Raw genomic sequence first — 12873 nt, forward strand, 5'->3', positions numbered from 1 at the left:
AAGTGTTGGAAAGACTTCCCTATTCGTGCAAGCGTTGCATGGTCAACGTCGCATGATAAACGCTACGGTCTTTAGACTAACCTACGTATGCCTTTTTTTAGTAAAAGACGCACATACAGAATATGTACGTGTTGCTATGGTGCCTCAGATATGCGCGATAATTGCTTTTTAATTGATAATAGCACAAGTATGAACACTCAACCTTGAGCAACATTGGTGGGCGCTGCGGACGGGGTCGGCTGTTTGGGGTATCCGCTGATCGTTTAGAATGCCCAGTACTGTTAAGGTCAGACAGACAGACAGACAGACAGACAGACAGACAGACAGACAGACAGACAGACAGACAGACAGACAGACAGACAGACAGACAGACAGACAGACAGATCAAAATTTTTGCGTTGAAGGTCCCCAAGAAAGACTATCATCTTTAGTAGCTCCTAAGCAGCATGTATATGTAAGCCTTTTGAGAAAGACTGCTTTAGTGTTGTCCGTACACGATTATTGAATTCCTGATCACAGAGGAGCTCTGTGTTTAACTTCCAAAAGGCGCACTGTGGTCGGAATAGGCTTCTACAAGTTGCGACAATTTCTGCAATAACAATACAGTGATCTGAGAACAACACTGGTGCATTGGCACGGGAGATTCGGTGGGAAAGGTGTGATGAGGACACGTAAATCCGGTCAAGGCGAGCATACGAACTTCGCTGAGCTCTTGTATATGTAGTCACCTGACACACCAATTCCAATGAGCCCTGCATTGTCTACAATTCCAGATAAAAGCTCTCCACTCCTGTCTCACTGACTATTATGATTGCTACGATCGTTCAGGTCACATACACAATTGAAGTCACCCATTAGCAGAGAAAGAAAGCCACTATAAGTGAGCAACAGTTAGTTCAAACGATGGCGTAAATGACACAGCGATGTGGTGCGTTACGCCGCAACTCTGTTCAATGGTAATGTTGTTATCTGTCTGAAAGGTGGGGTGAGAGGGTAATCACTCTTGCCGCGGCGTATCGGCGATCAAAATGACATTACCGTGTTTTATATGACCCCTATACTGTTCCTATTTACCGCCATCCGCTCATGGCAGGCACGTGGCGAAAGCGGGCGCACTCGGAAATGTGCAGTGAATGTCGCGAAACGCATTCCTTGCATCATACGAGGCGGCCATTAAGGTGGTAATTAACAGGAGAATGACGATAACAGTAACAACGGCAGTAGACTGCAGGGAGTGTCTGTGAGTACGAGTGAGTGCCGATCAGGTCGAGTGCACGTGAATGAGCATAAGGACGGTGAAGACAAAAAAAAAAAACAATATAGTATAGTGAGTTTGAAAGAGTGAGACAGAGATGGAAGAAATAGTAGAGAAGACAAGGCAGGAATTTTCACCAGTTTAAGACAACCGGTTTGCTACTATACGCATTGGAACTGTATAATGTTGAGGGAGTTTGAAAGAGAGAGAGAGCGGAAAAGAGATGCAAGAAATAGTAAAACTGGCAAGGCAGGTGGGTTAACCAGTTTAGGCCAATAGGTTTGCTACAGCGTGCATGGGAACCGTATAAAGGAGATTGAGAGATGGAGTGGAGAGAGGGAGAAAGACTGCAGTTAACGCAGCACACACCCTCAGCCGCAGTTCGCCATTCTCGCGCAGTACGCGGCATCACTGTCACAATGACTTATCGAAGTCATTTTCCTTTAAAAAGCTAACTAGTGCTTTCGGCGCCTTCAGTGAATGAATGAGTGAATGAGTGAGTGCGAGTAAGCGAGCTAAAGTGAGTTAACAAAGTACCCACTCAATATGCCGAGCTTCGCGAGAATGCATGCTTGCGTTGAACTCTCACTGTCGCTTATTGCGGCTTGCTTTCTTTTCTCACCTTTGTTATGACCTGAGTGCACTTGGCGTCGAACTACGAGTCCGAAAGCCGTTTCTTTATTCACCCTACGTTTAAAAGAAGCTCTCTATTTTTCACTCGCGTGTTTGAAATATGTACCATCAAGAAGGCGCCTAATTGCGGGGTCAATGCCACGAAGATTCTAAGCAAACAAACTCGAAAAGAAAGCAAAAGGAAAACAATTGGAAAAACGAGCTCGCCGGCTTTTCAGACAGGAAGCGGGAGGTGGCTATCCGTAAACAAGGGCTTACGAACAGGAAGAAAGTGGGTTCTCGTTCGAGAAAGCTGTAAGGTGAAAATTTTCTTCAAAGGCCACGCTCACAGAAGCGACCTCGACGTTTTTTTTGCAGTAACAAAGAAAGGAGAAAAAAACGCAAAGGGTGATCGCGTTGATAACTACGAACTCTGGTGCGTTGACGTAAACAATGCTTTTCCTCCACCGGCAGGGTTTTTTACAAGCGAGGCGTAGGAGAAAAGAAAGGAAAATATTTTGCATACCTACTCAAGCGACACAGCCGTGAGCGAACACGTGATCTGGCTCGCGCGTCATTCTCTCGACGAGCGATTGGAAGAGTCTTCCTCCCGCTCTCTTGCTTTTAGAGCATTAGGAATCGTGCGTGCAGGCTCGACACGTGTTGTTAGTGAGCACCAGTGATCGATAATCACCATGTAGAGATCCTTTGTGACGTGAGACAGGTTTTTGTGCTCGCACGCAACTTCATGCCTTCGCGAAAGACGCACAGATGAACTGTACAGGGGGGCGCAATTTTTCCTCAGCATAGGATGCCCGATAGAACGTTTACAAGATGTTATATTATATGTTTCGTAAAGTAGGGGGCAATCTCGCTCACGGTCAACAATAGTTTACCCCACGGGAAGTGGGTGATCGCGTCAAATGCCAAGTCATTCTTAGAATGACCGGTGTGCTAATGCTTACCTACTGTCACGTCATTGTGACGGTGAAACACGCACATCTCAAGCCGGCATAGAGGTTGTTTTTCAATGGGCGAAATGAAAAGGAAGTAACACTGACGACGCTACGATGTGCGGCGAGTGTTGTAGTCGGTCATCGATAAAGGGAACATAAGTGAAAGGCATCTTTTGATACATGCGTGAATGCACATTTTTGCGCCGTTACAGGTAGATCGCGTTGGCGCTACAGAATAAACATCACCACTCGCGTCGTGCTCTCAACGTCATCAGATTGGTGTACAATAATCGCCAAGTTCCGCAAATATTTCCGTGCGACCTGCGCCGAGTTGTGCTAAACCACGTAAAAGTTTTTTTGAGGGAAGCCCCGCTTCTGCTCACGATTTACGAAAAAGCAAAGATACAGTACCCCCTCTCTCTCCCCCCCCCCCAAACACACCCTGAATTATCTTCAATGTTCCAACTGTGTGCGCATATGGTACTTGAGTGAACTGCTATTGTCTTGTAAGCATACTCAGATATTTCATATTCCATGCATTCATGGCATATCGAATCTTGTCGCTTCTGGATCGTCACTGTCGGTGGCTATCTGGGCATGGTCCGCACGGTGCACTTATACGACATTGTTGTGTCTTTTACCGCTCCCTTCCAGTCTTTACATCTTGTCTTTCTTACCCTTATGTGTCTCCTTACGCCTTCGTCAGCGCAGGGTGGTATAGATCGTCCCGCCAACTTTATATAAGTGAGAGAGGAAGAAATGAAATGGCTTCCTCATACAATTACACATGAGCTAAACGACCAATTCTTCAGATCTCTCTCGTGAAGCGCGTTCACACAGGCAGTGCCACCTACAGGCCAAGAACATCAGTGCGAGCAGGCGGAGAAAAGATACACTGAACGTTAACTACCGCGGCGTCTCGTTGCACAAACACAAACGCATCTGACTCGACAACCTCGAACATATGTTTTCCCAAGATGTCGGTCACAGAGCTGCGGGTCAACCCCTTTTATATTACGCGTAAGCGTAAATGCCCAGTTTGGGGAACAGCCGTCGTGAGATGTGCCAAAAACATTACAGTTAAGCTGAAGAGAAATTCTAGGTTTCTTCTGGTTAGAAATGGAGGTTAATAATGCTTTAATACCGGAGTTTAACGTCCCAAACCCACGATATGGTTATGAAGGACACCGTATGCTCCGGAAATTTCGATCACCTGTGGTTCTTTAATGTGCATCTAAATCTGTGGCCTCCATGCTACAGCTGTACATGGCCCTACTTCTGGGTTTATTGCGCTACAGCTTGCCGGTACTGACTAACACTTGCAAATGCAATACTCATTCATTGGAGAGTTTGCATGGTCAGGCACTGCGTATCTGCCTAGGACTGCCCCGATGCGCTTCTACTTATGCAACAATCATGCTTGCCAAAGACCATCCGGTCCGGACATATAGAGTTGTGGATTGCCTCAGAGCGCACATTCGACATGCTAGCCATGTCCCCGACGACCACTTGGCCCTTCTACCCTCCGGAAGACCACGTGCTACGTTTTCAGATGCCATAGCCAAGCACCTAAACAGCATTCCATCAGGATATACGCCAGCTGCGAGAATGGCATGTCCTTTGTGGTGCCTCGACCAGCCGCAAGTACGTCTAGAAATTCCGGGAATCAAAAAGAAAAGCAATCACTCCAGAGTAGCATTGAAGCAAGCAACACTGCTATTATTACATGAGTTGTATTTAGACCGAACGCAGATATACCCTGATGGGTCCGTCTCGTCCAGCAGCTCATCAGGTGCCGCTGTAATTCCGGCTGCAACAATGACAGTCAAGTTTAAGTTGTCGCATATGACTACATCTACGGCATCAGAGCTTGCTGCTATAAGGGCTGCTTTAAAATTTTTCGTTCAAGAACGTCGAGGAAAATGGGTCATATTCTGTGATTTGAAGGCAGCGCTTCAGAGTTTGCAGTCTGCCATTTGTAGGAGGAGTCATGACCAATCGGTACAAGAAATGAGACATTGCCATCATGAAGCTCTAGCACGAGGGCATGAAATTATATATCAATGGCTGCCTGGACATATCGGTATTACCGGAAATCAATTAGCCGATGATGCAGCCCGCATAGCCCATGAAGAAACCCATGAAGTCCCGATTCCTCTATCAAGGAATGATGCAGCAAGACAACTTTACCTGCTGGCTCGAGATCTCACACGCACGTTCTGGTCGTCTACCAGCTTCCAAAGGTGTCAATTTTATGAACTGGATCCTTCACTCAAGCTAAAGCTATCATCACAACTTTCCCGCTCCGATGCGACACTGTTATGCCGCCTTTGGTTGGGTGTTGCATTTACAAAGGTGTACTCCTTCCGCATTGGTATGGCGGACACTCCTACATGCGACTACTGCGGAGCTGAAGAGACCATCCAACACGTCCTGTGCAGCTGCGCTTGCTACGACACACAGCGATGACAGCTCCGGATGGTTTTGAATCAACTTGACCCCGGACCATTTTGTGTGCAGAAGATAATAGGACCTTGGGCATCTGCCTCAGTTTCGCAGAAAGCAACTAAAGCACTGCTACTTTACCTTAAGTCAACAAACCTGAGCGACCGCCTGTAGACTGTGTGTGCTCCCCGAGTGTGCTCGTGATTGTGTGTACCTTCTCATCTCTCTGCAACCTCTTTTCTCCCCTTTATCTCTTCCCCAGTGCAGGGTAGCAAACCGGATGTCCGTCTGGTTAACCTCCCTGCCTTTCTTTGCATCTTTATATATATCTCTCTCTCTAAATCTAAGTAGATGGGCCTCAAAATTTTCATTCTTCATCCATAATGCAGTGGGAATTCGATCCCTTGACTTTCGGGTTAGCAGTTGACCGTTATAACCACTAGACGACAAAGGCGGGCAGAAATTGAGGTTAGAATTTGGTTTAGAGAATGTGCAAGGGGACAGCGTCAATTCGCTTGCATACCTTTATTTTTTCGCACTTTTTCTCGCAATGGTTGGCGAAGGTCGCACAAATAATCGCAACTGGTGGAGGAGAAATGACAAAGCGTTAAATGCCGATAACGCATCGCATCAGATCACCGGCTGTGTTTTCGCATTGCTAAATGCGAAAGAGCATATTTTGTTACCGGCTTCAGCAGTCTTATTCTGATGCAGCGAAACGCAAGATTCAAAGAACAAAAAGATGCCCATGTGCTTAGATTTAGTTGCAGGTTAAATCAGTTCAAGGTGCCAAAATCAACTGCCTCCACTATACCGCCTATTTCATTACCACATCAGTGTTTTGAATGTGAAGTGTATGATTTGTTCTTTATTGCCATTTGTACTGCTGTTGCTGAGTGCCAACACAAGAGGGAACCCTTTGCAAGGCCTTTTGCTCCCGCTTTTATTTATTTGTAATGACAGCATAAAAACTTCAACCTGCCATTACATCTCTCTTGTTAGAAAAAAACAAATTTATTTAAAAAAACTGGGGCTGATACTCGGCAATCGAGTTACCGCAGTTGCGATGAAAAGTGTCTCGCAGTCGGTGTCGCGTTTTATCGCACCGTCGAATAAGCGTCGTCGCCTTCATCGACGCCCCGCTGCAACGCCGCTGCGTGATTCGGCAGATTCTGAGCTGTCTGCGCTACGACCGCTGCAGCCGCGTCCGGGCCACAGAGTAGCAATGGGCCATTCGCGACCACGGCTTTGCGACTGACATGGCCCCATGATCCCCGAGCTCGCTGGCGTCTGTGTTTAAACAAGAAGCCCAAGGACTGACCAATGTGTTCAGTAGTACGTGGAAGCAATGCTCGTACCGCAAGGCAACATGGAGAGCGCTTCTTCACCCCGTCAGGTAGGTAACAGCTTCAAACGTCTAACAAAGTGACAATAGCTTTTTTCTATTGCTTCTATAAGCATTTGCATGACACTCTGTTGCATTACCCACTATGGTGGTCTAGTGGCTGAGGCACTCGGCTACTGACCCGAAGATTGCGAGATGGAATTCCGGCTGCGGCGGCTGCGTTGTCGAGGAAGGCGTAAACGATTGACCCCCGTATTCTAGAACGTCCCTTCACTCAACGCTTCACCTTCACTTAAGAAAGCCGATAGAAACGCCCTCTCTAGGCACGGAAAGTCACTGCATATCAGTGATAATGTGGTGCGATTCTCGAGCAGCGTAGCGTCAATTTCAGTCGAGCGGCGGCGCAGTGCTCAACTCTGTCAAGTGAAGGGTGAAAGTCGAGTCGAGGATTATTTGTGAATACGGGGGTGAGGCGCGTGTGCTTAGATATGGGTGCGCGTTAAAGAACCCCAGGTGGTCGGAATTTGCGGGTTCCTCCAGTACGGCGTCTCTCATATTCGCATCATGGATTTGGGACGTTGAACCCCAAGAACTATGATTGACTGCACGTTGCGCACACTGCCTTAAAATAAATCATTGGCGCTTGCTGGAAGGCCATGCATAGATATAACAGCACAAACGCGTAATAAGAACTACTGACCAGTCACAGTGCATGCCTTATTACGATGGTGCGGCAATTCCGCAAAATTTGTAACCGAAACACTCTCTTTGTACACATCGGCCTTGCTTACCTTGTCCTGAACGTCGGATTGAATACGTGTCTTTTTGCAAACAGTCTAATACGCAAACGAAACAATCATGGGTCCTCTTGAATGTCTTAAAGATGTTAATATGACATATATAGAAGAGCGAGGAGGGCCATCGAACAGAAAAAGTGACAACTTTTGCGTTACCTCGAATTGAGGTATTGCTCGCGTAGGAGGATTGGTCGAGTTGAAAGCATGTGAATGTGCCTGCATTACGCACGCTATTAGGTCGGTGACCATAGATGCAAAGTGAACTAAACAGCGCTTGCTCTCTTGCCATGAGCTCCATGCAGACGTAATTCATGAAGACGCCTGTAGCGGCAACAAGCGCCGATTTGGAGTGGTGTTTTGGGCCGCTCACAGACAGTAGCCATGGCCGAACGACGCCTTTTCCGATGCGGATGCTTATCGACATTTTCGCGCTTGGCCAGTGGTCTGAGTGATGGTCCGCCCACGTTATCAACGCGATCATCGAGCCGCGAGTGTTTATCAATAAAAGTCGCATATCATAAAGAATCGCTTTTGATAGCACCTTTGCCGCTTCCTTGACAGTGCAATCGCTGCTGTGGTCTGTTTCAAGCTGCCGCAGTGTTTGCTGTCGCATTAGGCCGAGCATGATAAGCTTTGATTGTTGAGCGAACGAAGCGGCCCACGCTTACACACGTGCAGTTTATGTGGCTGCATTTGCCTGAGGGTGCACGAAGTCTGGCGAAAAAAAGCGCACTGCACTAACACTACGTTTCTCTCATGGTCGCTAACAACTCACCGGCTTTAGAAAGCGAACGGGAACGAAAACGCCGCAAGGGAAGCACCAGAGCAAGACGGCTTGCCACCGCTTGCGTCGCCTGCTACCGTATCCCGCCTAATCTGCTGCCGTGGGTGCCAAAGCGCCCACGGCCGCAGTTTTTGGCAGGATACGGGAGAAACTGTGGCGGCTCCTAACGTACGCGCGGTGCCCGTGTCGTAAACTGAACGTGTCCGAACTTGCCACCGATTTCTGAATGGATAAACCGTACCGGCACCTTTAAGCACAAAATGCCGTGCTGTTGTGAAGACGCTTTCGAAATTTGAACATGGACGAAACGCGTTTTCTTCACTCACTAATTTGAAGGCGAGAGATAGTTCTGTTAGCAAAATCTGTCTTGCGATAAAATATGGCAAAAAAAAAACAAGAAAACACCAACAGGAACACGCAATGTTCGCTAAAACGCACGCACATTTTGCAATGCTTAACGAGTTTATTGACAACCAACGATTCTTGCATGATTCCATGGAAGACATCATTCAGGCACTTACTTTATGGTTACGTAAGTAGACTGGAGGAGTAATAATGAAACAAAATTTATTAACGGAAATACGCACCCACCACGGATCTAACTAGTGAGCTTTTGCTCAACTTTGTTGTAGGCCCGTGTACTCAGATTTGGGTGCACGTTAAAGAACCCCAGGTGGTCGAAATTTCCGGAGCGCTCCACTACGGCGTCTCTCATAATCATATGGTGGTTTTGGGTCGTTAAACCACACAAATCAATCAATCAATCAATCAATCAATCAATCAATCAATCAATCAATCAATCAATCAATCAATCAATCAATCAATCAATCAATCAATCAATCAATCAATCAATCAATCAATCAATCAATGAATCAATCGATCAATGAATCAATCAATCAATCAATCAATGAATCAATCGATCAATGAATCAATCAATCAATCAGGTTTTGCTAAATTTGTTAGGTGTATGTAGTGGCCACTACATAACAGGTTCGATGTAGAACGAGACTTTTTGAACCAATGACAGAAATAACCGAAATAGAAGAAATCGCAACATATCCACGAGTGAATCATGACGAGTGGGGTGAAGAGTCCGTCCGTCTATACGTGCTTCTGTCCGGCCGTCTGTGCGTTCATCCGTGCAACCATTCATCCGTCCATTCTTCTGTCCGTCTATCCATGCGTCTATCCGTCTGTCTGTCCGTGCGTGCGTCCGTCCTGGGCCAGCTGTAGCGACAGCTGCATTTTCGATGGAGGCGAAAATGTTGTAGGCCTGTGTGCTCAGATTTGGGCGCACGTTAAAGAACCACAGGTGGTCCACATTTCCGGAGCCCTCCACTACGGCGTCTCTCATAAACATATGGTGATTTTGGAATGTTAAACCCCACATATCAATCAATTTCTTACAGATGGGTCCGCTGATTCAAGACTCCCGTGCTTCACCCTCTTAAATTTTTTTTTCCATGGCGGAGAAATGGTGCAGGGCCATGTGCTGTGCGATGTCGGTGCACATAAAAAACACCAGATGGTCAAACTTTCCGCAGCCCTCCATTGAAGTGCCTCTCATAGTCACTTAGTATTTTGTGCGTACAATGCCACTTATATTATTATTATTATTATTATTATTATATTATTATTATTATTATTATTATTATTATTATTATTATTATTATTATTATTATTATTATTATTATTATTATTATTATTATTATTATTATTATTATTATTATTATTATTATTATTATTATTATTATTAAAAACAAATTAGTCCGGCTGCATCTTTCCCAACCCCAGCCCCACATAAAGACCGCTAACACTAAGCAGCCTTTGCACGTGAGTCATTTTGCTATACCATATGGTCACATCTCGTCATGCCTCCTTTATTTTTCATTCCTTTTTTCTTACCCCCGTGAAAAGTAGCAAGCTAGAGACCAGCTTCCCACCCCAACCTCTCCTCCTTCTTTTCTATAAAAATTGTCTTCTTCTTGCACGTTGACCCTGGAACAGGGAAGTATCTTCGTAACGTACCACCGCTTAGTGATAAATAAAAAAATTGCGCACAGCAGCCATACTAAAAAACTTCGGCCCTGTATTTACATGTTACACTGCAATTGTCGTCAAAAGACGATAATCTTGCGTCTGGAGAGAGTGAACAAAACATTTATTTGATGTTCTGTGGAAGAAAATTCGTGAATGGTATAGTGGAGGGGCTGCGTTGTAGTGCCTAGAGCGCGCAGCGCAAAAAAAGAGCGCATCAAGTCATGTCACACGAGAGACATGAGCGCTATCTGGCAGTTATCCTGGAAAATGTAGCGCGTGCGCCCTGCGCACCCTTCTCGGAGACAATAAGGTGTAGAGCACAAGGCGACGGGTAGGTGCCACCACCGTGTCCTCTTAGCAAAGCGGTGGAAACACTTGCCTTTTCGTGCAAGCGTTGCCTGGTCAGCGCAACGGGATAAACGCTACGGTCCTTCTAATTACTTATGTATGCCTTTTCTAGTTAGAGACACACAAACATAATATTGGCGTATTGGTATGGTGCCTCAGATATGCGCAATGATTGCTTTTTAATTGACAATCACATAAGTATGAACGCTGAATCTTGAGCAATAATGGTGGGCGCAGTGAATGGGGTCGGCCGTTTGGAGTATTGTTCGGCCACTTTGGTGCCGCTTAGGGTACCGTGAAGGCGGACAAATTGACAAATGTACAGACAGACAGACCAGGTTTCCAGTTAACACTAGACAAGGTTTCCAGGAAACACTATTTCCTTTAAAAGAGACAGGTTCGTGCCTTTCCACCTGGCCACTTTTTATTTTGTCTCTTTTTGTTTGGACTTTGGGCATCACTTGCAAGAAGCACTCCAAGGCACTTGGTGGGTGTCACCATGCAGCACACATTTGAACAATACTCAAACATTGAAGTCCATCTTCCGCACCACAGCGCAAGAGATTTTCCCCAGTTTACGCTGCTCCCTGTGACGTTAGAAAAAAAATAGCGGCAGATCCCACGCACAGTGGGAATCTATGATATGCGGAGCACGAATGAGGGTGGTTGATATGTCACTTTAAAATCAGCACAACATGAGGTGGAGGTAAATGATGCCATGCATCACTTCCGTGTCACAATTATCATGTTCGAATGTGTCGTTCACCTTCATCATCTATTCACGTCACGTGATACCAAATTTAGTATGTGTGGAGCTAGCGAAACGGCCGCGAGCACACTATGAACGTCGTATGTTGAAATGTATTGGCGCCTTGCCTGTTGCATATAGTCAAGTTCTCACGTAACACGCATCTCATGATTATCATGTTTGCACCAGTCACATACCTTCGATATTGATTGGCGTCACGTAATACCAAATTTGGCATATGTGAAGCTTGCGAAACGGCTGCGAGCGCATCATGAGCGTAGCATGTAGTCATGTTGTTACATGACACGATTCTCATTTTTATCATGTTTGCACCAATATCATACCTTCGTCATCCATTCACGTCCCGTAATACCAAATTTGGTATAAGTGAAGCTAGCGAAACGGCCGCGAGCGCATCATGTGCGTGGCATGTAGTCATGTTGTTTACATGGCACGCATGTCATTATTTTCATGTTAGGGTCTGTCACCTCTGTTCGCCATGCAATAATGTCATACCATTCCAGTTTTGCAACATGCCATGTGAACGAAACCACCGCAAGAGCTGCAGGACCATGAAGTGTAAATCATGACGTTCATGATGATGATTATGATCAAAACTTCATTACTCCCAAGAGAGAGGACCGGCCGAAAGGTCGGTTACGCTGCTTAGAGGAGGTCAGCGGGGACTCCTTGGGACACCGCGGCCTCCAATGCGTCGGAGATTACCCGGCGTTGCTGTGCAGAGTCAGTTATACGCAGAAGGTACTCCCATGTATCTTCTGTGTGAGGCGTCAGTGTACTGTGGACACGTCCATGCCTTGTGCATGAGGGTGGCCGATTGTGAGCAGTATTTACAGTTTGACATACATCGTGATTTTCATGTTATGACTAGTCAAATAGTTTTTCATACAGTCATGTTATGCCATACCTAGTTTGGTATCGATACCACTATCGCAACGGCCAGGAGAGCTAAAAGTAGTAGGTGACTAGAAAGATACGCTCAAAGTCGCCGAAGTTCGCTAAAAAATGCTTCTTATTTAAGAGTGCTCCGCTCTGCACCACAAGCAGAATGGTACTCACCTTCCGCGAGCCATTGTGCTCTTGCAGCCTTTGCTGCAGCCGTTGCTTATAAAAGTCGTAAAAAACCTGAGGAAAAGAAAAGGAACCCTTGTGCCTGCCAGGAATCGAACCTAGGACCTTCTGCGTGTTAGGAGGATGTGATAACTACTACACCACAAGCACTTTTTTCTTCACTTCTTGTCTTTGGTACATCACATATAACTCAAACAACACTGATGTCCAAACACCCATGTAAAACGTACATACGGTGGCATTATAGTCAACTGGCATAATGCTGGTATTATAGAATTAAAATTAGGATTACGGGACCAGCGGTTCAACTCTTCAGCGCTGGTCGGGTCCTTCCGGTGCTGCTTTGTGAACTTCAATGAACCAATGAACACTCTCTCTAAAATAAGCTCGAGCCTGCCATGCATCTTTATCAAAATGATGGCCTGCCATTCTTGAACGCCAAAACGAGTGG

The 12873-nt window shown here is 46.0% G+C and overlaps 1 long non-coding RNA gene across 1 annotated transcript in view; it reads left to right on the forward strand.

The window, feature by feature from the left end:
* The first annotated feature begins 6353 nt into the window (after positions 1–6353).
* The window catches only part of LOC119169376 (uncharacterized), a 117250-nt gene continuing 110730 nt past the window's right edge, over positions 6354–12873 (forward strand). Inside the window, exon 1 of the long non-coding RNA XR_012889209.1 lies at positions 6354–6664. This is a non-coding gene — a long non-coding RNA (uncharacterized LOC119169376). The remainder of the gene's footprint in view (positions 6665–12873) is intronic.

Source organism: Rhipicephalus microplus, chromosome 2 (genome assembly GCF_043290135.1).
Source record: "Rhipicephalus microplus isolate Deutch F79 chromosome 2, USDA_Rmic, whole genome shotgun sequence".
Lineage (NCBI taxonomy): Eukaryota > Metazoa > Arthropoda > Arachnida > Ixodida > Ixodidae > Rhipicephalus > Rhipicephalus microplus.